The sequence below is a fragment of the Cynocephalus volans genome, chromosome 13, assembly GCF_027409185.1.
Source record: "Cynocephalus volans isolate mCynVol1 chromosome 13, mCynVol1.pri, whole genome shotgun sequence".
NCBI classification, from domain to species: domain Eukaryota; kingdom Metazoa; phylum Chordata; class Mammalia; order Dermoptera; family Cynocephalidae; genus Cynocephalus; species Cynocephalus volans.
This window is the reverse complement of record NC_084472.1, coordinates 9,789,586-9,816,867: the sequence shown is the minus strand read 5'-3', so window position 1 is coordinate 9,816,867 and position 27,282 is coordinate 9,789,586. Positions and strand designations below refer to the sequence as shown.

Sequence of the window (27,282 nt, the reverse complement as noted above, 5' to 3'; positions counted from 1 at the left end):
ATGAAGAGAAGCAAACTCAGTATGTCAGTATAACCTATAACTTGTAGGTGAAATGTTGACATCCTCTTCCCAACTTTAAAACACCATACAGAACATCTTCAAAGCCACCTCACCCCTGAAACAGGGATAAACTAGTATTTCAGAGTACTTTAAACCAGTGTTTTATTTTTTGAGACTGAGAGTTTAGGAAAACAAAAATATTTTGTTTAGAAGTTTAAGGAATTTATATTCTAGTTTTTTCTTTTTTTTAAAGATGACCGGTAAGGGGATCTTAACTCTTGACTTGGTATTGTCAGCACCACATTCTCCAAATGATCTAACCGGCCATCCCTATATAGGGATCCGAACCCGTGGCCTTGGTGTTACCAACACCACACTCTCCCGAGTGAGCCACGGGCCGGCCCTTATTTTCTAGTTTTAAGAAAAGCTGGATATAAATCTACACGAACATTTTAATGCCCAAGACAGTCAACAGCAAATGAAGTTTTAGTAGCTAGCTAAAATGAAGCACTGCTCTACACTATACGTACCTTTTTGTTAATGTGAATTCCTATGCCTACCTTTGGCTTATTTAATAAGCTGAAAAAATTTTGTCAAACCCTTATATGCATTTTCTTAAGTTCCTAGAATACCGGAATCCTGAGGCATATGATAGTGCTGTTTCCTATGTGTTGAAAGTGATTCTGTACTTTGTTAAAAACCACAAAGGAAACCACCAGTCCCACCAAAGAGGAAGCTACTCTGAGTCTGACAGGGCAGACGTGACTTCAACGGAAGAGCCTCAAAGTTTAGCCTCATCTTTACCCCAGTTCCTCGGGATCCTCCCCCTTCTCCTTCAGCGGCAAATAGGGAAGGTTCGTGGGTTCGGATGAACACGACTCTAGTTGTAACTGCTCCACTTTCGGGGTCGCAGCCTCAGTTTCCACAGCTGTCACACGGGTAATACCTGTCCCAGTTCCTTCACTGGGGAAGTTGCCAATATCACATAAGAATACGCTGTCCCAAGATAAGCCAAAGTCACCATTCCTGGGAGAGTCGCCGACACAACTCAGCTTCGGTTCCCCTCCCGGCAAGGCTGGTTGGAGCTACAGTCAACAGGAAGCTCCCGGGCTGGGACGAGATCCCGGCTCGGAAAGACGCGAAGGTTTTTGGACGGCGGTCAGGGTGGTGATGAGAGCGTGAGTAACGCCCCCGGCTCACGCAGCTGGGCTGAGATTTTACTATCAAGGACAAAGGGGCGGAAGCCTAGTACCAGGAAGCAACCAGCCAGCCGAGAACACTCAACGCTGTCCTCCCCACAAAACAAAGCTCGACGCCCTCGGCAAGAGCCGGGCAAAGGAAAAAGAGAAGGCAGAGGGCGGGCTCGGCGCGCCCTATTCAGTCCCCGCCGCAGCCGAGCGAGCGGCCCGAGGGGCGGTGGGTGGCAGGGGCGCCGTCGGCCGCTCTGCGGGCGGAGAAGCACCTCCTCCTCACGCCCCTCAGCCTGCGCCGCCCCGGCCCCCGCCGCCATGTTGGGCCGGGAGAAGTGACACGGACTCGCCACCGACCCGGGCCGCAGCGAGGTGGTCCGGGGCCCGTGTAGGGGGCAAGGGGCGCGGGCACCGGAAGGCCGCGGCCACTGGCATCGGTCCCACGCAGCGCGAGTTCCGGCGAGCAGACGACCCCATGCGCAGGTAGCCGCAGCCCCCGCCCCCGCGCCGCCCCCGCCGGGAGGAGAGGGGCGGAGCCTGGAGGGAGGAGGTGGGGAGTGAGGCCAAGGGGTGGGAGAGCCCGGGAGTTCCCGCCTCCTGAAGTAAGGCGGTCCGGGCCGGCTCTGCCGTCGTCGCTGCCACCCGGCGCCCCGGGACGAGGAGGTGGAGGAGGTAGAGGGCCCCGCGGGCCTCGCCTCCGCCCCCTCCCCGCCACCCCGTGCTGCGGCAGCAGCGACTCATGCGAGCGCGGCAGGAGGGCAGGTAAGGACCCAGCGGCACCCCGCGGGCGGAGGCGGCCGACCCCGGCCCGGGCGCCGCTAGGCCCCGGACCTGGAGGCGCCGCCGCTCCCCGCCCCCGCCGGCCCCGAGTCGGGAAGTTAGGGAGAAACTTGTCCCCTCCCCCGGCGTGGCTCCCCGGCGGGCGTGGCTCCTTCCCCGCGCTACCTGCTCGCCCCCTGACTGGGTCTCCACCCCGGCCAGTCCTTCCCGATCCCGCCCAAGTCCGACTTGGGTCCACGGAGTGTTGGGACGTCCCCGCCCCATGTCTTTAAGGTCGTGTGAGCCACCCGGTGAGGTGGGGGCCAGGTTTATTTTTGCCCCCACGGCCGAAGTAGGGGGCGAGGGAAGCGGCCTCTTTCTGTCCTGGAGGTTGGGGGTCTGTGTTTCGGTCGACGCCGGTGGCAACTGCTGGGGAGGGGACGAGGGTGTGTGGAGCGAAGGCTGAGCCTCTGGCTTCACTTGGTTTGATTGAAAACCGCAACATGTTAAAGTTTTCCTTTGTGTTTTTTGGAGGTGGGGCGGAATATAGCATTCGGCGTCTCCTTTTACCGTATCATGCCACTCCACTTCCCATTTGGTTCTGTTCTCTATCTACATGTGTTAAAGAAAATTTTGTTTTCAAGTCTGTTTTTCTTGATAATTGCTTCCAGCGTTTGCTTTATTGGGCATGAGGCAGAGTTGTTTTAAAAAGCTCTTCAAAAATCAAGTCTGGTGTAGAGACTGCTTTAGTTTTCGTTTTGTAGTAAATGTGACACAACGTAAGTCGGATTTGGTTGAATTATTTTATGCGTAATAAATTGAAACAGGCATAGAATAACATGGTCTGATAATTAATGAGTTATTAAAGTAAATAAGTGAAGAGTCTCTGGTAGAACCACAACTTTATGTTCATGCGGTTTATTATATATTTATGTTCCACCGCTGTGTGTTTTCACATAGATGATTTCACATGTGTATAACGCTCTTATGGTATATTTGTGCATTGTAACTGTAGGATTATAGTGCCAAAGTATCTTGATAATTTTAAGTTTATTTAAACCATCCTGTTAAGTTTCTGAAATTAAATCACACACAAAGGAAAATATTACTAAATGTGTATATGTCCCTGCATTTAAGACGAAGGACATGGTTATCTAATTTCTTAAGTATCATACATACCGCTTGGCTGTGGTGGCTGGGAAACATTTGGACCGGTAGTAGAGGAGGATCTTGTATGCATCACATCTGATTTTCATGTATTGTACTGTAAGAAAGTTGTATTTCACCGAACCGTATATATGGTGTTTTGTTTTGTTTTGTTTTTTTACTTACACATATGAGACCCCTGCCATAGTGGACATTTAAGAAGAGAAAGTTTAATTGCATTTTAGTTTTTGGACATTAGCTAAACCTCAGTGGAGATTTTAAATGCTGGTTGACAATTCAGAGGGTCCTAAACTTGAACAAAAAATTCCTTTGGCCTGAATCTAAATACAATACAGTTCATATCCATGTTTTCAGGATGAAAGATAAAAGGGCTCTTAAAATAAGTACTCTGCTGTAACCACCATAATATTAAGTTTTAAGCCTCAATTTTTCAGTTAGTCTTTGCTGACTTCATAAACCCCCAAATTGACTCCTTTCTGTTCAACCGTAAGTTAAGTTGCAGCTTCGACTTATCTTCCTGGGATAGGTGGATTTTGTCTTATGGTGAAGGTATACCAATAACACATGGACTGAGATTTTTTTATTTTTTAGTTTAAGGAAATTCTCAAGCTGAAAACTTAATGTCTATCTATGCAAATAAAACTTACTTGGTATGTAATGATAAAAGAATATGCTAAAAGCATAGCAGTGACTCAGTATAAGTGAAATATTACCAACACGTATATGATATAGGAATATTTATTCAAAGTTCAAATTTGCATCATTTTAGGAAGTAAATAGTTTGTTTTTGTTTTTTACAAATTCAGTGTAGGCATCATTTATTAGCTTTACTAGCATTTTATTAAGAAAGAAGCCTAATCTCAAAAAAATTTTAAAAGCACTGCGAAGCTCTGGTGTCTATATTTTTTAAAAACCCCTGCAATGAAGTGATTTCTTTCTTTCTTTTTTTTTTTTTTTTTTTTTTTGGCAGCTGGCCGGTAAAGGGATCTGAACCCATGACCTTGGCATTATCAGCACCACACTCTAACCAAGTGAGCTCGCTGTCCAGCTCTGAGGTGATTGCTATAAAAGTAAAGATACGGGAGGGGGGGGGGAGGCTGTGCTTGAGATCTGACTGCTGATGTGGTGGCAAAGTTCTTTAAATCTGGTGGTGGTGGTGGTGGTGGTGGTGGTGGTGGTTCCAGTTGCAAGGGTGTTGGCCTTGGTATAATTCATTATGCCATACTTTTGTTTTGGGTGCTTTTCTGTATCTGTGTGTTTTGTGGCTGTATCTGTTATATTTTACATGAAACTTTTTTTTTTTTTAAGAAGCCTGTGTGTAAAGTACTATATAAGTGCTTCGATTAAGAACTTAATATTTGGTGACTGACTTTAGAACACGGCCTGGGCTGTCCTTTGCAAACAGGATTAGTCTTACTAAATCATAATATACCAGCTAGTGTAGATAGCTACTCTGAAAATGTTATGTACTTCCAAATGTACAATAGAGAATTTGGGGGGAAAAAAATTCCTAAATGAAGTTCTACTGGATTTTTGTTAATATGTTAATTATTTTTAATATTTTAAGGAAAGACACTAGGTTTTACTAATTTTAAATCCTCTTCAGCTTGCATGTTATAAGTGACAAATAGTAGGTAATCAAAATAAGTTTATTGAATAAATGGATACTGTCCTGCTATCAAATACCCTATTTTTCATAAAATTACGTAAGTTCACAATTAAAACTCAAAACTTGATTATGGCATTAAAATAGTCTTAACTTTTATCCATTTTCAGTTTTCTAGAACAGTAATTCTTTAGATCAGTAATTTCAGCCTTTGTTTTGATATTCTTAAGGATGTCATGAAATTCTTAGGATTAATTAAGTTTTTGTTTACTTGAACTTTATGCAGGTGTATAGCACCTGAAAGAACAATATGTTCTGTTTCAAAAGAAAGCAAATGACGATGTGGTGTTGGAGTTTCAGAAATGCAGAGAATCATTGCATTATGCTACTTTACTTGTTTTATATAATGGCTTGCTGTTCAGTTGTGGATGTTGCTTTGCATTTTGTGGTAATACAGAATTGAAGTGATCGCATCTGTGCCAAGTTCTTATATCACAGGAACTTTCAGTCAGCGTTCTAAAGGTGATGTTTGTGATGCTGGCTTTGTGTGAATATAGGAAGTTTTAGTAAGATCTTCCACTGTTCAGAACCCTGCATGGCTTACGTAGGTCACTTTCAGTTCACACTTAAACAGGTTTATAATATAAGTACAAGTCCTCTAGCAAGGTACAAGTGTTTTTCTTTAAAGGAAGTAATCTGTTCCTATTAAAGTATCTTGGTGTCATCTCGGTAGGGTGTGCGGCAGTTCGTGTGTGGCTGTGGTAGGGTGTGTATTAGCTCTTTTCTTCCTCTCAGCTGCTCTAGTGCCACAATTAGGCTGAGTATTGCTCAGCTGCAGCTGCTGGGTGATTATGAACCATCAAGCTCCTGTCTAAACTCAGAGGCAGATTTAGCAAAAGGAGCTATAGTAGCAGCAGAGGGTGAAAGAGAACAGGCAGTGCTGCTGCCAATATCATTTGAACATGTCTGTATGCCAAGGAATTGTTGGCTGCAGCAGCACTACTGTTGTCTCAGAACTAGCAGACTTGATGGCAATATCTTCTGGTGTGGGTTAAGTTTACCCTGAAGATCTTGAAGCCCACTCCAGGAAAGACAGAGAATCCTGTAATTTCAGAGGATAGGATCGTATACTGATGAGGCACTGATGGACTGAATCACAAGCCTCTGTGCCTCAGCTCTTCTCCCACCCCCCACTGCCCCCCAACCTGGGGTAGCAGTGCCTTTCAGGTTCCCTTGTTTGACTGTGTACAGTAAGTTATGAGACTGCAGGTTCCTTGAAGTATATGCCGTATACTCCATTCTGCTTTAAGCTGTGATTCTTAGTATTCCTGCGGTTACTGTTGTCTGGGCAGTAGTAGGATTGCTGATGTGCGGGTTCTTTAGACTCCCTACTTTCTCCCAGGAAGTGGAAGGCCCTCAAGAGGGATTATTTTTAGGACTATCTGAACATCACCTATCCCCTGTGGCTGCCTGAATTTTGCAGGTAGGAAACTTAGGTTCTTTTATTCTTTCTTTATTTTCAACGTGTGAGAGGATGGACATCAACAAACACAGATACAGTATTGGCTATATATGGCAAGTCCCAGACTGGAAGATGCCATAGACAAATTTTGCTGCTTCTGAAATGTTGCTCAGCTTTTTTTTTCTTTTTTCCTTAAAAGATGACCGTTAAGGGGATCTTAACCCTTGACTGGGTGTTGTCAGCACCACGTTCACGCAGTGAGCTAACCGTCCATCCCTGTATAGGATCCGAACCCGTGGCCTTGGTGTTATCAGCACCACACTCTCCCGAGTGAGCCATGGGCCGGCCCGTTGCTCAGCTTTATAGACATACCAAGCAAATAGCAGCAGCATCTTGTCTTCTCACTACTACTGTCTACCGAAAAACCAGAGACAATTCCTTTTGCTGATCCTGGCTTTGGAGCTTGGTGGTGCGGGGTTTGGCTAATTTGGGTTGGAAGTTAGAGACTATTGAGAGAAGCAGTGCTAAAACTTGTATAACAAGAAGCTAGGAAGAGGTACAGGAAGACTGTACACTTGAACATTAACAAGTACACATCGTCATTGTGTCACATACTTAGCAAGATGTTGGTGTGATGACCTTGTTCTTTGTGCTCCCACAAAACCCCTCTGAAAGCACATCTCTCCCTTGCATTGTAATTATTTCTTTCCTTGACTGTCTGTTATCCTTTACCTAGTGTTCACTGTGGCAAGGAGCTCTTCTATGTTAATCTTTGAGAATAGCCCCTAGCACAATAAATACTAAATGAATTTTGAATTGCATACAGAGCTATGGTTCTGGGTATATTTATGTGACTGTAACTACAGACTTTTTCTACATACAACAAATATTTTAGGTACACCTCTACTAAAATCTTATACAGCTAGCTTAGTGCTTTTCATAGGTTAAAGTTAAATAAATTCTTTAGACTTTTGCTCTCAAGATTTGGTTCTAGAAAATGATTTTATAAAATAGTTTAAACAATCCTGCAAACATGAATTTAAAGTTCATTTTGATATTTCTAACATAAACTGGAAATTCTTTGTAGTTGAAGTTAAACTAGTCTTAAGTAAGGTTTATTTTAAATATTTTTTACTATTTTAGTGATTATAGAACGTCCAAGTTATGCAAAAAAAAGAAAAAAATCCAAGATTTTCCTAAAATACATATGGTATTATCATGTTAGTAGTGACAATTATGACTTATGTTTGTATCTGCCTAGGACAGAAAGAAAAAGTCTTGATTTTCTTGCTGTAATGTGTATAAAGGAATGTGTAGTTTATAGGATATAAACTGGGTTATTGGAGGTGGAGGCAGGGACAGGAAGTGCTGAGAGGAAAGGACTGACCGCTGAAACTTCAAGATTGGTTTTCAGCTTGTGTTCCTAGCAATGTGTGGACTCTAGGTTTTCTTCAGCTGACCACGAAGGAAAGTTACTTCTCTAATTTTTAATATAACTTTCAGTTTTTTAGCATTATGTGGGAGTCGGAATGAGGTGAGAAAGTTGGTGACTTGTGTGTGTAAGTTAATACTTATAATTGTTTCATGGCACATTTACTGATTTCTAACATTTGCTCTGATGTGATCAGTGTTTTATAGATAAGGACCCTTTTAAAGTAACAGCAATCAGGCATCATTTGGAAAGAAGGAAAGAAGGAAACATGGTATAATAAGGACTAGAAGGTAGAAGACCATCTGGATTTTACTTCCATTTTTGACGAGGAGCTATGTAGCCTTGGTCAATTCAGTAAACTCCATAGGCCTGAGTTTTGCTGTTTGAAAAGAGGTGGTTGGGCCGATGGTTTCTTATAGTCTTCCAACTTTATAGAAGGGTGTGCTTCTGCTATAGTCAACGTTTTTATAGTATTGATGAAATTTTAAGGAAATGTTTTGGAGCGTAGAATTTAGAATAAAATTAGATATCAGGTGAGTAAAGATAGTAAAAAACTGACCCTTGGACTTGACACTGAACTTTCTGAGGCAAAGGCAGTGTTATTCTACTCATTAAGCAAACATTTATTAAACCTGTGGTGTGACAAATACTATGCTAGTTTTGATGTTATAAAAATGATTGCAGCAGGACTGCTGCCCTCTAGGAATTCACAGTTGGGATGGAACTGGCTGTGATTATGAGGCTGTTAACATTTTGTAGATCAGTAGATCTTTTCAGTGTGATAACCCATTATAATACTTATGGATTTTGATGGCATTAAGTGCATGATACCTCTGAAGTAAATCCCTTTGCACTGGATAGGTTTAGCCTCATGTAAATGGATTTAATTCTCGAGGCAGGAAGACTTGATTTAATGTGGTTTTTTTTGGACATTAGTTCATTACAGATGTTTGTGACTCGGATATACAGGCTCCACAACACATACATAGAAGTTTTATTATAAGGGGACATATTTGAAAGCAAGACTTTTAAAAAAATTTCAGAGTTTTTTGCAATACGATTAAACAAGTAATGACTTATTTATTCTGTTGAAGCAGATAGTTATGATGTCAGTTAATAGGTAATCATGGCTATTTGGATGAAAACTTTGTCACATTGTACCAAGAAAACCACTATGATTAAAAGTTACATTTAATTTTTTTTTAACACATATGGTTAATATTTAGAACAAAACATGCATGGGCATTCGAAACTGATTAGTTTTTTGAGGTTTGTAAAATAGATTTACTTAAAAAAAAAAAGAAAGAAAGAAACTAAAATTATGAGTAGATAGTATTCCCAAAGTTTGTCAGTAGGTTCTTTGAAAATCAAAATCTAATTTCCCAGAAAAAAATCTTTTCACGTAAGCCTTTTTGGTTTACTTTCTAGGGAGCCCTTTAGAGTTAACCTGTAAAAACCTAACAAACAGGTATAATGATGTTTTGGTGGTAAACTACGCTCTAATTGATTTTCAGTTTTCGTTTTTTTTAAATCTGCTGAGCTCTTTGAACAAATGAAATATTTGGCCTTACAAATGCTGTGATTATGTGGTGGATGAACCTATAGCCTTGCCAGTCACCCTCCCTTCTCACCTTCCCAGCTCCTCACTATTTAAAAATTGTTCTGTTAGGAGTTCCATATTAGGATGTTAGGACTCTCCCAGTGAGGCCTCGCTGGTAAAATGAAGTACAGAAGCTTCCGTAGTTTCTTCTACCTGTTTGCCAGGAATTGTGAAACCTGCCTTCTGCTCTAACCCTGTGAAGGATAGAAGAGCTTCTAAAGATTGGGAATGAGACATAAAAATAGTAGAAAAGGGCTTGGGAAAATGAGGAGTGACGTAATACGGAGTTTATCACTTTCCCTTCTGTGTCCTTTTCTATTTCTCTTCCATTCTCTCTTAGGCATTGGAGAAGGAAAGAAGAAAGCCTGTTCTGTGACGGTGCTGTGCTACACTTTCATATGCATTGTCACATTTAACTTGAGTCTTTGAGATGTGTTTCCAAAATATACAGAAAAATCATGGACGAGATAAGTAATTTTACAGATGATGAAGAAACTGAGGAACAGAATGTATATGTAATTTTCTGAGGTCACATAACTAGTGATTGACAGAACTGGGATTTGAATCTAGGGCTGACTAACAAACCTGTTCCCGATACCATAACTTCCTTAGGAATAAGGAGCAGTGATAGAAAGAAAGGGAGGAGGATTTCTTATCTTTTTCCTTCTCCATTAAACTGTACATTTGAATAGGGGGCAGAGAATTTTCAATAACTCACACTTTTCTTTTTAATGGAAGTAGCTTTGTGGTGCATGTACAATAATAGATGTCAGATATTAATTAAGGTCAGATATTATATTCACTAGCTGAAAAAGATGGGTTATTACACTAAACTGTAGCAAATACTGCCCTTAAGTTTGGTTTTATGGTGGAAAATGATATATGAAGTCCAAAGCATTATGTTTTTATAACATAAGATGTTCAGCCCAGATTAACAGAGAGACAGTGTTAACATGTTTTTCCAATCACATTTCTTTTCTTTTTCAGTCCAAATTTAATTCATCAAAAGAACAAAGACACATACAAAGGATGGGTTATTACACTGACTAAACTGTAGCAAATGCTGCTCTTTTCTAGATTTGGGTTTGTAAAACATCTATATGTAGTCTGTATGTATATAGGCGGTCTCTCCACAGACACACACACACACAGTATATGTGTGTATGTATATATAGTTTGTGCTCAAATCTGAGTCTTCTAACTCAAAACCTGGATCAAACTGCTACTGCACAATATTGCCTTCATTTCTACTAATTACGTTATTTATTCTTAGGTGAGTTAGTAGAAATAGATGGAAGGTCTCCATTGTCTGATTTCAGACACACGCTGCAGAAAGACATCTACTTTCTAATTTGTCTTATCGGTAGGATAACAATTTCCTACACCTTGGTACAGATTCACCAACCATTCAAGGCTTCACTTCCTTCTGGGGGAAACAGTAGGATTCCTCCCTATTGACTTGTTGCTAATTCTTACAGTCTTCCATACTGCTTTATTCCTATCAATCTTATTGTTACTTGAATTCCTCGCTATCTCAAGAAGCGTCTCATCTAAAGCTCCAAATGAAATTTTAATTTGCTACTCTTGCCATTGTGCCAAGTTCTTGCATTGACAGTGATTTCCTTCACCACCTTAGAAGCCTTTTCTTCTTTGGTTTCCTTTTATTTTTTCAATTGTATCTAAGAATGTACCCTTTGTCCTCTCTAATAAACTGGAGCATTGTTTTCTGGTGGGAATGCTAGCTTGATTTTGTAGCATTCTTATCCTACAAAGAATATCTACTATACAACTCCTTCACACATCACTCCAACAGTGCATCATTGCCCATGTCTATTAAATCTTTACATGAAGGTTGGCACATAGGTTTTAAACTGTTGTGGCAACTCTAAATGACTAGAATGGCTGCCCCTGGAGTGTAAGCTCCATAAGGGTAGGGATCCTTATTTTGGTTACCGAAGTTATTCCAAGCATCTAGAACAATGACACATATTATTCACTTTTACTAAATCTTTTTGAATGTAGGAAACTGCAAGAGTCAGAGGCATGAGAGAAAGGAATGTCAACAAATAGCTCCTCACTGAAAACTGGTGTGGTAATCACAGATATTTTTTAACCAAGACTTCTTGGAGTGGAAGACGTAGTGCTAAATTAGTGTCATTAATGCTCAGGATGAATTCAAATAAGTATTCTACTTGAGTCTGATGGAGAAACTGAGGTTTGATTCAGCAGTGTCTTGTAAATATTAAAGAGCAGTACTTAACTGTTCCTAAGGGTAATTACCCACTTACAAATAAGGCATTTCTATTTCTTTATTCTTTATATCTGATTCTGTAAATATATTCATGTGTCTAGCAACCATGCTTCTCAAAAACTCTGGCACATGTCAGTTCTTCTTACATTACATTGATGTAAGCGAGTCATATGTATATATCTGGGTGTAAGGAGAGCTGGGAAAAGTAGTCCCTGGTAGCGCAGCTACCTCCTAGTGAGAACTTTTCATACCATAGAAGGGGAGAATGAATTTTTTATGGACAGGTAGAAGGGGACACCACAAAAGGGGACAGGAAGTAACCCAATAAACAAGTTAGACATCTGTATGGAAATATTCTATTTGGTTGTGTAAATAAACATGCTTAGAATATCTATTTGAAAGTTGTGGACATAGATGATATCTTCTTAAGTCAGGCTACTTATAGGCCTAGAAGCAAACTGGTTATGATGGAAGACTTCAAATATCCCAATACCTTCTGGAAGTTTGTTTTGTAAAGCAGAGCATCTTATAAATTTGATTTTGTATTTTAGGTAGTAAAGGAAGCTGTAAAGATATTTGCTATTTTGAACCAAACTAGGACTATTAGGAAAAAAGTTAGTGATAAGCAAATTCTAGAAAGAACCTTTGAGGATGGGAGCCATGGCATCTTGGTCTTATTAAAAGTAGCAGGGAAGGCAATTCTGGATTTTAAGATGTGTGCCATTGACTTTAGGAAACATTAGGAAACCTGTAAAAGTATGATTAAGATTAAGATTCTAATGGACAATATACCACCTAAATGAATAAAAAGTCTAAAAATTCTAATTCTAATGGGCAGTATACCACCTAAAGGAATAAAAAGTCTAAAAATTCCCCGTACTTTTTATATGAAAAGCGTAGGAAGCACTCTGCTGGGGGAGGGGGTCAGAGTAGAACCAAATTTTATCTGTGTTTACGTAGCACTTCTAGTGATTGAGAAAAAATGTTAGTCAGATCAAAAATTTGGTGGGGGTAATGGCAGGTAGAAATTATAGTGGAGCTAGAGCCCCCCACCCATGTCATCTCACCACCTCCCCTTTCCCCTAACCCTATCCCCTTGGCTACTCCAACCTGGGCATATATTTTATTTTTGTTTTGTTTTAATATATAGAACATAATTCAGAAGGTGGAACTCGTAATGAAGGTCAAGTAGAAGAGAGGATCATGAACCTTTTAGGATATTGTCAGAGGATGATTAGGATTTTGAGAAAGACTGATGTTTAGGAGAAGGAAAAACTGACAATATAGACAGTTCTTAGAGATAAATTCACAGCTAGCATAAGAAGGAAGTCACGGATCTACAGTTTAGGAAAGTTGAAATAGTAGTTGATAGAGAACGCCTAATATATCTCCTTTTTATCTTCTAGCTTCTGTAACAAGAGGTTGCTCTTAAGATTGGAAAAGCTAGAAGAATAAGAAAATAGATAATAAATGGTAAGAGGTTATCTAGCTTTAAATGATTTCAAGTCTCCAGGTCCAGAAGAATTCTGTCCCAAGGTTCTGAAAGACATTTCTGATATTCCCAGGGTGCCATCAGTAATGGAGAAATCATGGAGACAGGTAGACATTTCAGGAAAAAGAAAATTAAATGATGTTTTAAAGGGTGAATTTTAATAAATGCAGACACTGAAAGTTGCCTTTGATTCCTGACAAAATTCTAGAACAGTTTATTGAACAGATGTTTGTTATTTATAAGCAGTTGGAAGATTATAAAGTAATTTTAATAGTTGTCCAGCAGTGCTTTATTGACTCATTGAACCAACTATCTCTGGAGTTTGAGTAAATGCACGTATACATCATCTGTCTCTGGTACTTTCCTGTGCTGGTGAGTGGTCTGACTTGATAAGCTTTGTTTCCTTCTAGTGGTGAGGTTCAGTGATTCCTTTTCTTTTTTTTTTTGTCTTGTTTTATTTTCTTCTTTCCATAATTAAGTCTTTTAGTGACATGATAGGCATTGCTTTATCTTTTTGGTGACATTTAGAGCCAGGGATATTAATAGGTTTAAAGCTTTTTTAAAATATCTTTCCAGATTTTTTTTTTCTTTTAGGAGATTGAACTGGAATATGTAAAGCATGCTTGCTTATCCGTAATATCTGTAAACGTTTTATTTTTGTTAGCAGCTATATATGTGAATAAAGGTAACAAAGTTATTTTTAATTTGCTTTTTCAATTGAAGGCTGCTGTGCGTTTTTCCAGGTGAACTGCTTGCTCACAACCTTTGCCAATTTTACCTTTTTGTTGTCTTTTTCTTATAGATTTTTAGGGACTCTTCTTACACTATAAATATTAATCCTTTGTCTTTATGTTGCACTCTTTATATCTGTGCTTGTCTTTATTTTGTCTAATATTTTCCTTATATCTTTTTTAAAAAGTGTTTAAAATTTATTTTCTTTTTATAACTTCTGGATTTTGTGTTCAAGAATACTTTCTCCACCGGAAGATCATTTTAAAAATCCTACGTATAGGTTTTTGTTTTGAATTGCAAATCATTTAGCTATTGACTCTGGAATTTATATGTGTCGTGAGGTAAGAATCCAGTTTCCTTCAGATTGGATAGCTCACCAGTGCTAGTTATTAAATCTGTCTTTTTCCCACTTCAAAGTACCACCTTTAGTGTTACGAATTCTTTTACTCTTGGGCCTGTTTCTGGGCTCTCTTTTCCAGGGATTTAGTTTATTCCTATGCCAGTACCACATAGCTTGATGCTCATGATGATGACCATGACCAGTTGCAGCAGCAGCAACTAATGTGTATTGAGAATTGACTATATGCCAGTCACAATGATAAATACTTCAACATATTTTAGCTAACTCATTTCTCATAAAACCATTTATGAGTTAGTCTTAATATCCTTATTTTTACAGATAAAGAAATAGGCATCAAGAGATTAAATTTACTCAAGTTACAAGCTAGGACTGAAACCCAAGTCTCTAACTCCAAAGCCTGTGCTCTTAACCGTGAGGTTGTGATTCCTAATGGGGGAAATTTCCTCAATTTTCTTTTTCAAAAATTTCTTGGCTATTCATATGCATTTACTTTTCTGTATGAACTTCATTGTGATTATGATTTAGATAATGTTAACTATTTAGATTTCTTAGGAAGGATGGACGTCTTATAATAATGGCTCTTACTATCTAAAAATAAATTGTTTTCATTAATTGAGATTGTCTTATACATCCAACATTTTTCTTTTCTTTTTTTTTTTTTTTTTTTTAAAAGATGACCGGTAAGGGGATCTTAACCCTTGACTTGGTGTTGTCAGCACCACGCTCTCCCAAGTGAGCCATGGGCCAGCCCTCAAAGACATTTTCTTACACAACCACAATATAATTATTGAATTCAGGAAGTTTAACATTACAATAATACCCAATTTCTAGTTGTGGGTTGAATGTTCCCCAGAAACGTCCCAGCCCTCGCTACCTGTGAATGTAGTCGGGTTTAGTTGAAGTTATCCTGAATTAGGGTGGGCCCCAATCCAGTATGACTGGTGGGTATCCTTAGAAGAGGAGGAAAACACCATGTGAAGACAGAGACACCCAGGAAGAATGCCACGTGCCCACAGAGGCAGATGCTGGTGTGATACAGCTGCAAGCCAGGGGACACCAAGGATTGCAAGCTCCCTGCCGTCAGAAGCTAAAAGGAAGCAAAGAAGGATTTCATCCAGCGTTTCAGAGGGAGCAGGCCCCTCCTCACACCTGGATTTTGAACTTCTACCTCCAGAACTGTGAGAAAATAAACTTCAGTTTATTTAAGCCATTTGTTTCCAGCAGTGCTAGGAAACTAATATAGCAGTCTATAATCAATTTTTTCCAGTTGTCCTAATAATGTTTTTTATTACAGAAATCGAAAATCCAATCTAGGAACACAGGTCACATTTAGTTGTCATGTCTCTTTAGTCTCCTTTAGTCTGAACAGTTCATCAGTGTTTCTTTATCTTCCGTGACATTGTTATTTTTGAAAAGTCAGACTGCTTGTTTTGAGTAATGTACATCAAGGAGGATTTGTCAGATAATTCCTCATGACTAGATTCAGATTATGAATTTGAGTCAGGAATACTATATAAGGGGAATTGTGTCCTTCCTAGTACAACACATCAGTATGCACACTGTCCTATTATTGGCAATGTTAATTTTGATATCTCATAGTGATATCTGTTAGGCTTGTCCACTGTAAAGTTATTTTTCTTGTTTTAATGTTATGTGTGGGGAAATAGTTTTAGCCTTCATTGATGATTCTTGTGTGGATTAATTATTGCAGCGATGGTTTCTAAACAATTCTAACATCATTATTCCATCTACATTTATTAGTTGGGATTCTGTAAGAGGAACCTTCCTCATTTATTATCAGAATGACTTATGGAGTCTTTTTTACTCAACAGGTTATAATCTGTTATTTGGCCAGCAAGAACCCCTTCAAGCTGGCTCCTATGTACTTTTGATAGATCTCCATCATTTTTGGAGTACTACTTTATTTTTTTGATGTAAGATGTCCCAGGCTCATGTACTCACTTTACTCTAGCTTTGGAATCTGTCATTTATTCAAGGAGTGCTGGTTTCTTTTAGCAGGTATGCGTGGTTTTGAATGGTTCATTTTAAAATTATATTTTATAACTGGCCATTTTGGTACATAAAAAAGCTACTTTTTTCTGCATATGTTTTTGTAACTGCCCTATAAAAAATGTCTTGTGTCTAATGGCTTTTCAGTTCTCTTAGGTTTTTCTGTGTAATATTATGCAGAAATAATGATTAAAATCCCAATTCATTTCCAGTATTCATCTATCTTATTTTGTTCTCTTCTCTAAAGTAGGATGGATGTTGATTAAAATTTTTTTCATGGCTTTTATTGAAATAAAAGGCTTTTCTCCCTGTTTTTAATACAAAGAATTAGTATAACTAATAGACCCTAATACTAAACCATCCTTATATTCTGAGAATAAACTATATATATTTTTTTAGTAGAGAAGCACAGAACAGTGGTTATGAGTACTGTCCAGTGTAGTAGCTACCAGCCACTTGGGACAGATGAATACTTGAAATGGGGTTAGTCCAAATTGAGACGTGCTAACAGTGTAAAATACACATCAGATTATGAAGACTTAGTATGGTAAAAAGAATGTAAAATAACTCAATTTTCTATATTGATTACATGTTGAAATGAAATTTTGGATATTCAAGGGTACTTTAAAAAGTTTGTGGAAAAATAGAATTGAAAGATAATATTTTTCCATGAACTTTTAGGACCCTTGAATTAGGTTAAATAAGATAGCCTATTAAATTAATCTCACCTGTTTATTTTTTACCTTTTTTTAATGTGGCTGCTAGAAAATTTATAATTACATAGTGGCTTGTATTTGTGGCTCACATTATGTTTCTGTTGGAGAGCACTGCTCTAGAGCCAGCCTGCCCGGGAGTATCTGTGATCTTGGACAAGTTAAATAATGTCTGTGCTTTAGTGCCTCATCTTTATGTTTTATTGATTGATTGATTGATTGCAGCAGCTGGCCAGCACGGGGATCCAAACCCTTGACCTTGTCGACTCATCTTTAAAGGGAGAGTAAAATTATCCCTTAACTCATTGGGTGGTTTTAAGGATTAAATGGGCTAAAATACACAAGAGTACTTAAAACAGTGCTTATTAGCACATAGTTAGCTAGCTGCATGAGGACTGGGACTTTGCTGTAGCTCTACTTTATAGGCTTTAAGTAAATATTTTATGAATGAGTGAATGAATGAATATAGAGAATTTCTGAGTAACCTAGGTAGTGGTTGGGAAGGAGCTGTCTTGATAACTCAGAATGTCTGTTGAAACAATACTGCAACCAAGAAAGCATCACATAATTTACCCATGAAATATATAACATTTGTGCGTTTTGGATAGTCTTTTAACAAGATTTAAGCCATTTTCATGATTATTTATTTATTTAGGTCGCCTGTCTTTTAACTGAGTTGGTTTCATTAATTTTTATTTGTAAATCATATTGGAAATTTTTTCTATAATAATTATAAAGTTTAAAAATTAAATGAAAAAGTAATGAGTTAGAAACAACAGAAAAGAAATCCCAGTGCGACTTACAAATAAAATTCTTTTGGGGGGTTTCTTCTCCCCGCCCCTAAATTTATTCTTTTTTTTTTTTTCTTTTTTCTGGTGATTGGCTGGTATGGGGATCTGGTGTTATCACTGCATTTCATTTGTTTATATTGTTTCCTTTTTATTGTGTAAGGGCTATGAATTTTGCTCTGAATACAGTCTTTTCTAATTCATTGAGGTAGAAAGATGTTATTTTATAATTGCAGTTTTTCCTTTTTGATACGAGTGTTGGATCATGGAAAGTTTTATGTATCTCCCTTAGGAAAACTTGAAAAAAGCACTACAATTTCTTTAGGCTTCATAACATATATTCTATTATCAGTACTCAGTAAATGCTAAACAGCAGTGTAAGTAACTTAGTTCCACTCAGAAGTAATTCAAGCATGCATAGGTAATTTCATGGAATTTTAAATATCCATTCCCAAAACAAATAATATTATAAAATGTGGGCCATAGTAATATGACAAATGCTGATATTCATTTGAACAAACTCTTCTATGCACTTGCTCTGAGCAAGCAAATACTGCTCGTACTGTAGTGATATTCTGATAAGGGCACAAAATAGTATCAGGATTACAAAAATTCTTAGCGTTGTTGGGTTCTAACATAATTTTCCACAGAGTATTTGTACCCTCTCTAGTTGGAAACTCCCTCATCTTTATATGATAATCTTTGAAAATCAAAATGAACTTTCATGTTTTTATAAGAGTTTTTTAAATGATGACATATGTACATACTTATTATGTACATGTTTTAAAAAATATCAGGGTTGAAAATAGTATAGCACAGAAGAAGGAACATTTCAGAATTAGTGTACCAAGGTTCTGGCTTTAATTCTTAGGTCATCCTAAGGAACTACAGACTGAGTATAAATGATCACATATAGCCCATTGTAAATGGCTCCTCCTGTAATATGAAGGTAGGAATAAAGGAAATATCAACTTTTCTTTGATAAAAACTTATCCTTTTATAATGTGACAGCTTTATCAGAGTGAAACAGAGTAAGGCTAGGCCTGTGAACCAAACTGACTCCATTTTCCCTGCAGAGGACACTTTGTTACTTTTCTACTCCTCAGTCATGAGACCCCTCAGGGCAAATGATTACTGCATGGGCTGCACTGACAAAATAGACTGAGATAAGAGAGGAAACAGATGTTTACTGAGTTGCAAAACCCCTCCCCAAAGCTTGTTTACTATATTGTAAAAGTTACAGATTAGGGCTGGCCTGTGGCTCACTCGGGAGAGTGCGGTGTTGATAACACCAAGGCCCCAGGTTCGGATCCCATATAGGGATGGCCGGTTCGCTCACGGGCTGAGCGTGGTGCTGACAACACCAAGTCAAGGGTTAAGATCCTCTTGTCGGTCATCTTTTTAAAAGAAAAAAACATAAAAGTTACAGATTAACCTTAAAACCCCTTTAGGAGGTCCCACCTGCGTGCAAAGCATCAAGGTGACTGCTACAATGACCCTCCTGAGGTGACAATGATGAACACCACTGCCTACTAAGCATGCACCCATGATGCAACCAGGAAGAACAGAACGGACCCCCTCCAGTGACGCTGGCCTATACATACCCTTAACTCCTTTCCCTATAAAAGACCCTGAACAGCTCCCCTCGAGGGGCCTGCTTTACTGTTTCTACTGCCTTATGCATAAGTCTATCTCCTCTTTTAATAAAGCGTTGTTTGCTTTACTGTTGGGTACATTGTTCATTTGTATGACTTTGGAATCCGAGAGCCTAATTTAATCACTAGCAAAAATTGGAAAGCTTTGGGCACTGGAGAGGACTCTAGCTGTAAGAGGCAAGTGGCCACTGGGACTATTTTGCTCCCATGTCTCTGCTGCTGGTAGATCTCTCCTGGAGTCCCTGGCCTAAATTCTGACAAGGCAGTGCTTTATTCTCTTTACCTTTCTCTGATTTTCCAAGCCCTCTTCTGTTTGGTTGGCTTGTATCCACTTCTGTACAGGTGCACCCTGGAGGGCTCTTGGCTATGCTGTTTTTTTCTGATTTAAATCTAGTCGATACTTTTCTTCTTTATGCTGAAAATGGTGGGGAGAACTGCTTTTATCAATCACTGTTAGTGAAATAGGTTGGCCCAGCTGATTAGGACTAGGCTAAACTGGACTCCACTGCTCCTCTTTTCTCTTTGTTCGTTTGCTTGGTTAGACATTTAGTTGAGTACCGGTAATCTGAATAAACCATCCAATCCTTGCATCAACTTTGTTATATAATACAATCCTATTTTTCCCATAAATTTTCATTTATTCAAGGGTCTCTGAGGTTCCTACCTATTTCTAAGAGGAAATAATAGCAGTTGCTAAATCTAAGAGGAAATAATAGCAGTTGCTAAATAATCAGCAGTGCAAAACACTGATATTATCAATTGTTGCTACTACCCTGAACTGATAAAATGATGCCGGCAAAGGCAGGAAGTGGTCAGCATGCATTCTGCCTTTCTCGTATAGCTGTTGTTTTCTTGTCACCCACCATTCATGCCTTATGTTGACATTTTGAAGCTAGAGCAGTTTTTGAAGCCATAGCATTATCAGGTCTTCACAGTTTAAAAGCAGATGCCGATAACTAGTAAATTAATTTGATACATGTTAATCTACTATGGATTACATTTGTTTTTACTTACAGTAATTTTTAAATTATATTACAGTTTGGGTATTTTTTATCTCCAGTTCCCTCAGTTAAAGAAACCAGATCCAGCCATTAATTTTTTGATCAGTATTTATTGTTTGGGTCAAGTCCTAAATGTTGATGAGGAAAAGATTCTGTAACTCAATTCAACAAACTTTTAAGACAATTACATATCTACTCCATGCAAAGCCCCCTATTAATTAAGCTTTTTAGGAGATTAAAAGGGAACTCTGCCCTCTCATGTTTATCAGTGAAGTATACTGCTTCTTCAGATTACCTGGGAAATATTGTATTGGATGTTTAAGATTCAATGACAGATCAAGAGAAGAGAGAAATGCACATTCAGGAAATGCCCGGTGGAGATGGGATTCGAGTAGATTTTGAAGGATATATAAGGTGGACATTCCAGAGGGAGCTGACAGTGTGAACACGGACACAGAGAAGATGGAGAAGACAAGATGCGTTCTGGTTTTAGCAAATAGGTGTGCACGGAGCATAGAAATAAGGGTCAGTCATATACGTAAAACAGTGGCTTTCAAATGTCACAATGCCTACATGTCACCTGGGATGCCTGTTAAAATGTAGGCTCCTAGGTGCTACCTCCAGAAATTCTAAGTCAGTAGACCTGCACTGAGAACCAGGAATCTTTGTTTTTAATAAGCACCTCAGGTTATTTTATTGTATGTAAAGTGGAAAAATTGAAAATAGAAACACATTAGTGTCTTAACCCTCTGTGCATCAGACACTGAAGACTGCATCTGTAAATGAGGAAAATAATAGTAATTGTTTTGTAGGGTGTTCTGAGAATTTAATGAGGTAATCCATTTTAAGTGCTAAGCAATAGTAGCTGTCACATAGTAAACCCTCAGTGTTAGCTATTTTTATAGTTATATTATCATCTAATTAAGAGAAACCTTTTTTATTAGATTACAATTCATTAATTAGTTTATACTTTGTGCTTAATCAAACTGCTTCTTGGTGTATTACCTTTTGTTTGGTTTCTTCCTTTACTCATTCATTTATTCATCAGAGCATTTTGAAATGTAATGAATGTGCACAGTATTGGATATATATAAATGGATGTCATAATACCTGCTCTCAGATTGCTCATACATTGATTTTTGTTTTAGTAATGGATAAGTAAATATATAGTCAGTACATTCACTACTTTCTGTTTGGGGTCACAATATAATGTGACAATTCATTTGAATGAATTTTAATTCTCTTACAAATGCGAATATTAGTACAGAAATTGTCAGAAACCTTGAATTCATTTAAAGATATAAAATTTAAAAATAAAACAGGGCCGAGCCCGTGGCGCAGTTGGTAGAGTGCTGCACTGGCAGCGCGGCGACGCGGGTTCGGATCCTATATAGGACTGACCGGTGCACTCACTGACTGAGTGCCGGTCACGAAAAAAAAAAAAAACGACAAAAAAATAAATAAATAAAAATAAAACAAAAAGCTAGGCTTTAAAAAACATTTTTAAAAGAACAGCATCTTAGATTTTTTTTTTTTTTTTTACAGAATACCTTATTGGAGGGAAATTTGACAGTATGTATCACAGTTTTTTAAGGAAACATAACTTTTGATTCACTTAAGAATCTTTTTTATTGAAATATTCATATATAGTCAGTTCTCATTATTTGTGGTAGTATGTTCTATAAAGTCACAGTGAATACTAAATTATCAAAAACTGAATGATTGCTCCTAGGGGAAATACAGGATTAGGTTCCTATGAGCTTTTGTAAACAAACCGTAACTTTGTTGTATGTGTGTTTCTGTTTAAAGACACCTTATTTAATATACATCATTGATTGTCAACATTGAGCTCACAAACAGCACTGTAACTCATGCCCAAATGACGCTTCTCTAACATGTATTTTCTCCATAAGGCACATTACAGCCTTTTTGCTTGCACTTAGGGACCTTTTGACAGCACTTCAGCATTAAGCAGGGGATGGGGGGCACTTTAAACAGCAAAATCAACAAAAATGCAAAAAAAAAAAAAAAAAAAGTAGAACTAAAGAAATGAGACTTGTTTACAGTACAAGGGCTGAAACAAGAAGGCAGAATGTCACTTTGTTTTACATGCGTCCGGCAACTTAAAATTTTTGCTGCTCTGCTAAAGTGCCATGAGTACTGACTTGAGGATTACAAGTAAATTTTAGCAAGAAGGTGAATTTGCAGTTACAGAATCCATGATAATGAGAAGCTATTCTGTGTGTGAATATATATGGATTTATTTATGATGACATTTATAGGGTGTGTGTGTGTGTGTGTGTGTGTGTGTGTGTGTGTGTGTGTGTGTGTGTGTGTGTGTGTGTGTGTGTGTGTGTGTGTGTGTGTTTGTGTGTGTGTGTGTGTGTGTGTGTACACAGCAGGATGCCTTCTGGGCTAACCATAACAATAGACAGAGATCCTATTTCAGGTTTCCTTAACTCTCATTAATGTATCACTCAACACATATCAATCATCTCTCCCCCTCCCCCTGCCCCTACACACATGCTCTAGGGAGGGGGAAGAAAGGGAAAATGCCTCCATGTTTGGTGTTGTGATAAAGAAGGAAGTCACCCCCCACCCCCAATTGCCCATCTTTGGTGATTTTGGTAATTGCTCTGTGGAGACCAGTTTTCTGCCAGATTCCCGTTAGGGATATTCAAAGAACAGTTGGGTCCTAGAGTGTCTTAGTCCGTTTTGAGTTGCTAACAAGAGAATACCACAGACTGGGTAATGTATAAAGTAGAAATTTATTTCTCACAGTTCTGGAGGCTGGGAAGTCCAATATCAAGGTGCTGGCATCTGGTGAGGGCCTTTTTGCATCATTCTGTGGAGAAAGGCAAGAGGGAGAAAGGGAGAGAGAGAAAGGGGTGGAGAGGGTGAGTGAGTGTGAGAGGACTGAACTTGCTTTTGTAACAAACCTACTCCCTTCATAATGATGTTAATTCATTCATGAGGGTAGAGCCCTCATAACCTAAACACTTCTTAAAGGTCCCACCTCTCAACATCATTGTGTTGGAATTAAGCTTCCAACTCAGGAACTTGGGTGACACATTCAAACCATAGCACAGAGTATCATGTGAACAGGCTGGTTGTAATGCCAACCACAGCCTTGTTGCCTGCACTTATACCTTTTACAGTGCTTCTCTCCCCTCCCAGCCAGCTTTACTTGTTCCTCTTTCTCCCCCCATAATGCTAGTCCTTCAGAATTTTGGTAAGAGAAGGGGAGGATGGTATCTCTTATTTCCTTTTATTGCTTATTTCCTTTTAAGACCTAGTTAGATGAGTGAGTTGTTAACTCTGTTGACTCACTTTGTTAATTCAATTAGTAAGTTAAACCATTCTCCTAATTTAGCAAAGTTATGTTGCTTAGTACAGAATTAGCTTTAAGTCGTGGTACATTTTTGAGCCCAATCGTGCTGGCTGACTGAACCCTAACAGATCAGCATAACTTTTGCAATATACTGATTACAAACATGGGCACTGTGGTAGGCAGAATCATGGCTCCCCAAAGTTGTTTACATCCTGTGAATTTATTATGTACACAGTAAAGGGGAATTACAGTTGTAGATGGAGTTACGGTTGCTAATAAACTGATTTTAAAGTATGGAGTTTATCCTGGGTTATCCAGGTGAGCCCTGGGTAACAAGAGTTTTTAAGAATAGAAGAGGAAGGCAAAAGAGTCAAAGAAATGTAACCATGAAGCAGTGTCAGAAAGAGACAACATTGCTGGCCTTAAAGATGCAGGAAGGAGTCCTTGAACACCAAGGAATGTGGGCAGCCCCTAGAAGCTGGAAAGGGCAAGAAAATTTGATTCTTTTTTTGAGTCTCCAGGAGGAAATGCAGCTCTGCTGACACCTTGATTTTAGCCCAGTGAGACCTGTGTTAGACTTCTAAACTGTAGGGTAAATAAATTTGTATTTTTTTAAGCCATTAAATTTGTGGCAATTTGTTATGGCAGCCATAAAAAACTAGTGGGCACTGAGACAAGATTGCTTGAGTTCACAAATTCTGGCTCTGTCTCTTACTAGTTAACCGAATAGAACCCAAGCCTATTTAACCGTTCAGGCCTCAGTTTCCTCATCTGTAAAACACATATAATAATGCTGGTTGACAATCTTTTTTTTTTTTTTTTTTTTTTTTTTTTGGTGGCTGGCCGATAGGGGGATCCAAACCCTTGATCTCGGTGTTATCAGTACTATGTAGGTTTAGTATTTCATCCAAAATGTTTGGGACAGAAGTGTTTTGGATATTTTTTTAGATTTTGGAATATTTGCATTTTTGCTTACCAGTTGAGCATCCCTAATTCAAAAATCTGACATCCAAAATGCTCCAATGAGCATTTCCTTTGAGTGTCATGTTGGCCCTCAAAAAGTTTTGGATCTTGGAGCATTTCAGATTTTGGATTTTCGGATTAGGGATGCTCAATTTGTAGCATATATCTTCAGTGATTATTGTCTAATAAGTTAGTGCATTCAGTATATTATATACATCTATATTTAAATTTTAATATGATCATGTAGAAAATCTATAATTAGAAAAACTTAATACAAGAAGAAATTAGATATATTTTAGTAAACGTCCTGGGGACATTTGGAATTACTGGAAAAGTTGGGCCATATGTATGACAAAATGTATCTTAAAATGGGCATATTTTGCAGTATGAAATTTTATTGGGAAGATTTCATCAATACCATGCCTGTTTTGTTTAATGTAAGAAAATGGGTCTCTTTATTATCCTCAAAGGAAAAAAGATAAGTAACCTTTAGTGTTAATTGTATGTTACAAATATTAATACCAGATGGATAATTAACCGGCATGTGCTACATATGGAAACTTACAAAAATCTGTTGGGGAGTGGGAGATGGGAAGCAGAAATGCTATGAACTGACTTGCTTCTTACTGTTTCATCCTGGTTTTTCCAATTCAACAAAATTGTTGTTATAATATTGCACCCGTATTTATTGCTAGAGAGCTGTAAAAAGGTAATGTGATGATATTTCCCATGTGTTTTTTCCACATTAAGAAGGATTTTCTCTTCTGTTCAGTTTGGGACAAAGCTTGGGGAAGACATTTTGTATGCTAGTTCAAATTTAAAACATGTTTTTGAGATATTTTCCCAAGTTTCTCTTTGGGTCTTTGGTTAAAGTATGCTGTATAAGTTTTGAAAACTTTCTTAGAATATTCTTAAATCCTTTTCTTTTTTTAAAAAAGGTTATATTTATAGTCTATTTGAAGCATTAGCTATTGAGATCAGAAATTCAGAAAGTTAAAATTAAAGAGAAAAAATAATTCTTTTTACATGTTTTATATTGATATGTTTTCCATTCATATGAAACTTAAAATCATAGAAGTGTAACTTTAAACTTGTGACTAATTACCAATATATTCTTATTGTAGCTAATTTACTTCAGTAATATAATTCTCTTGAAACGTTAATAGCTTTTATTGAAAAGATGGAGTAGCGAGCCCTGAGTGATCTGATTGCTCAGACTCCCTCATTTTCTAGGACCTTTCCCACCACCTCATGGTTAAAGTGAGATCTGCCATGTTCCAGCAGTGATCCTGCCTCCTGGCTGGGAGGATTGACCCAGAGGGAGGCGGCTGACCCAAGCTGGGCCAGAGTCCTCTAAGAATTTGGAATTGATACTTAGGGCCCCTCAGTCTAGCTCTAAAATGATCATCACTCTGGAACTGTTGGCAGCCATGTTTTACCATGTGAAGTAAAAAGCTGAAAAATCCACTCTGCCACAGGAGGGAAGAAGGAAGTAGATGGGCATAGTAACAGAGATTAAAGATGAAGAGAGACTTAAACAGACACATGGAGGGGATGGAGAAAGGGGAGGACGGGGGCGGGTAACAAATACATGGGGAGAGGAGAGGAGATGGCAAAGGGAGGGGGGTGTTAAAGGGACCAGGAGAAAAGAGAATGTGAACAAACTAAATTTCCAGGACATCGGTTCCTTGTTCTAGTTTTCTCTTATGACCTTGAATTCTATGACACACTCCTGTAACCTTTATAAAAATTCTTCTTTTTGCTTCAGCTACCTCTAGTCAGATTCCATCCTTGCAGCCAGGAGTCTTAACCAAGTAAACACCTGCATGTTTTAGGATACGTGCTGGTGGTTCTACATAAGATATCATTTAATTCTTACAGCCTTGCAAGATAGGTATTATTTCTCCAGAAAAAATGAGAAAACGCAGACTCAAGAGAGAGATTAAGTAATTTGATCAAGGATCACTGTAGTTAATAAGTGACAGAACCAAAATTGAAAAGTTGGTCTAATTCCAAAGTCAGTTTTTATTCATGCACTCTAAAAATATTTATTGGGCATCCGCTATGGGCCAGATACGAGGCTAAGTTACAACAGAGACAAAATTTGCCGTCCCAAAGCTTGCAGTTCAGAGGAGAATACTGACAAACAGGCAGTGAAAATTTAGTGTAGAAAATGTGCTATAAGACCACATGGGAGACCAGGGAGGATTCTTGGAACATTTAAGTTAAGACCTGAAGGTTGAGTAGTCATAAGCCAAGCATAAGGGAAGAAGTACGCTGTGCCAAGCATTTATGAAAACAATATGGTGCAGTTGAGGATCTAAAAGAAATTCAGTGTACGAGGAACATAGAATGCAAGGGGAGGAAGGGAAAGAATCAGGAGAAGTAAGTTGCTTTAGCAAGTCAAGCAGGGCCTTCTGTTGCATGTCAAGGGGTTTGTACTTTATACTGGGAGAAAGAGGGGGCAAGCCATTGAAGGCTTGTAATCAGATTTTCTTTTTCTTAGAAAACACAAACATTCTTTATACTACAGCCAGGAAAGATTGGAGAACTAGCACTAACACTAGAGGCATGGAGGTCAGTTAAGTCTTTTTCAGTAATCCAGACAATAAACAATTAGTAGCTAAGGGAGGTAGTTATTAGTTGGGGGAGAAGTGGAAGAATTTTAGAGATTACAGACAGGATAGTATGGTCAAGTCTTGGTGACTGATTTGATATATGGGGCATGAGAGGGGTAGGAGTTAAAAATGACATTCTAGCGTGGATGGG

At 38.4% G+C, this 27,282-nt stretch overlaps 1 protein-coding gene across 6 annotated transcripts in view; it reads left to right on the top strand.

The window, feature by feature from the left end:
* Window positions 1–1,169: 1,169 nt before the first annotated feature.
* The window catches only part of LOC134361758 (tyrosine-protein kinase Yes), a 77,322-nt gene continuing 51,209 nt past the window's right edge, over window positions 1,170–27,282 (top strand). For 3 of the 6 annotated variants that reach the window (XR_010021474.1, XM_063076738.1, XM_063076735.1), the window contains exons 1-2: window positions 1,171–1,673; window positions 4,087–4,171. The gene's annotated coding sequence lies outside the window, so the exon portion shown is untranslated. Of the gene's footprint in view, window positions 1,674–1,798; window positions 1,953–4,086; window positions 4,172–27,282 lie in introns of those variants that run through there. The other 3 variants (XM_063076737.1, XM_063076736.1, XM_063076739.1) reach the window with 3 other exon arrangements.